A 2,500-nucleotide genomic window follows, 5' to 3' on the forward strand; every position below is an offset into this window, starting at 1 on the left:
AAATACCTTTCTGGTGACTCAGCGACCCTTAACTTACCTGACAGCCAAAACAATGAGACTGTCTCTACAATACCGTACCAAATCATCCCTACCCTCACACACACACACACACACACACACACACACACACACACACACACACACACACACACACACACACACACAGACACACACAAACACACACAAACACACACACACATAAATCAGCTGTGACAACAGCATGGACATGTGGAGGAGTTGAGCTTAGCTCTATACTGAGGATAATGCTCACAACCATTCCAATAAGGAGCTCCTCTACATTAGGGAGAAATACGTATTCTGTATGGCTGGAAGGCGTCAATTAAACTACTATAAATTGCAACATTAATTGTACATGTTATACAGCCAGTCAAATGTACACTATGTGATTTTCTATCACATTCAACATTCAAATAAATCAAAAACGCAGCTGCGAATATACATGATACACAAACAGACACACCACAAATCAATGACTTCATTCATAGATGCAACTGTTTCATTCATACTAAATCACTGAGCAGGTACGTGGGGGGGGGGGGCACTTTTCTGAACGTCCAAAGTGCCCTTTTGAGTGGCCATTTAAATTGTCAATGCTTCATAAAATTACGCATGAACATTTCAAAATGAACGTGTGACTCAATTATTCGATGATACAAAATGTCTCAAAGTAATAATATAGAAGTAAAGTCGGTAGCCTCGTCTACCTGCGCTGCCAGTAGGTGACGTAATGGATATCAACTTGACCTTTCACATTTGCCTTCCTGCAAGATGCGCATCATATTGTTGTTGTTTTAAGAGACGGTGAAAAGCAGGGTAAGATCACTACAGGCACTCTGTTTCTAAAACCATTTAGCTGATGTTGAAAAATAAACTAACATTTATATTGTTTTGTAGAGGGTAAAACTTAACAACAGGTTTGATATTCGCCGGATATTCGGTTTTGACTGAGGCCCCGAAACGGGCGAAACCGTTCCGGTTTCGATCTATCCGGTTTCGGAGTATCTCCGTAAAGACGGAGTCAAGCGAAACCGGGTAGATCTGTAGAAACGCTGTAGTAGCCTACACATGCAAGGCCAATATGGGGCGCTGCTTCTGCTACAGAAATCCAGAAGAAATTTAAATAAGAAGAAGAGGCGAGCATGCGCATAAATGCTGCCCCCCGAACCACTAACAACACAAACAAACAGTCAGTCAACAGTCTCAATAAATAATGGCTTAGCACCCCAACAAGGGACATGATCTGCTGCAGAACGATTACAAGCCTGTAGTCCGCCATCATATTTGTTTTTGTGAGTTCTGAGACGCCAATGACACTCAGTCATTGGCTGGAGGGTCGAGGGGTGTGGCGATGACGTCATTGTTTACGGTTTCAGTCGGTTTCAGGCGTCCACAGGAATCCAAAACGAAACCGGGTAGATTTGAAACCACCTCCGAGGGTGGTTTCAGAAGTTTACGGTTTCGGTCAGCGGATTCGCCGGCTTCGTGGACGGAAAGGCCGAACCGTGCAAGACCTTTGCGGTTTCGCCACGAAATCGGCTTTGTGTGGACGGGGCCTTCGGCCTACCCCACAATCGGATTCATCAACACAATTTCACTACATTACGGGTGTAGTATGTTGAGGACAGTTCAGGAAACCGTATCGAAAAAAAGTTAGTTGTTGCCATCGATATATTTGCGAGAAAAGCACTTAAATCTACGCATACATGCTATCTGTCTGAGGGACCGTCTACAAGTTACATCCCACAGACTGGTGGCATACACTTTACCATGGAATTGCTTCAGGAAAGAAATCCCCGCAAATCAATAAAAATAATAAATACATTTTCTTATTCTGATTGCTGTAATACTTGCCAATGGGGGGCTGCTACTTAATACAGGTGACACTTTGCTGATATCTCGCATTATAGTGAAACAGAATGCAATTTATAGTTTAAAATATTCACAAAAAAATCATAAAAATACATTTTCTCATTCTGATTGTTGTAGTTGTTGCCAATGGTGGGCTGTTAATTATTACAGGTGATTATTTGCTGATATTTTGCATTATAGCGAATCAGTATGCAGTTAAAAATATTAACCAAAAATCATTAAAAATACCTTTTCTCATTCTGATTGCTGTAGTAGTTAGCACAAATCTTTATTTCAATCACATAGCAGGATGTCAGATTGTTGTATTTTGGATGGATAATATTTGTGTGAATGTAGTCTGATGTAAGGCTCCATATTTCATTCTAAGGTGTACATTATTGTGAATTTAGTATTATGTAAAATTTGATAGAGCCTTTTCTATAGTATTAATACTGTATGTAAAATTACATTTTGTTTGAATAACGGTTGCAATTTTATTATGCATGTGAATGAAGTCTGATGTAAGGCCCTCATTTTTTGTTGTAAATTTAGGTTAAATTGTGGATTTATTATTATTGTCTGTAGGGATATAGTATGGATACTACTGTGTAAGATTGTATGTAAGATACAC

This window comes from Gadus chalcogrammus, chromosome 1 (assembly GCF_026213295.1).
Source record: "Gadus chalcogrammus isolate NIFS_2021 chromosome 1, NIFS_Gcha_1.0, whole genome shotgun sequence".
In the NCBI taxonomy this organism is placed as follows: domain Eukaryota; kingdom Metazoa; phylum Chordata; class Actinopteri; order Gadiformes; family Gadidae; genus Gadus; species Gadus chalcogrammus.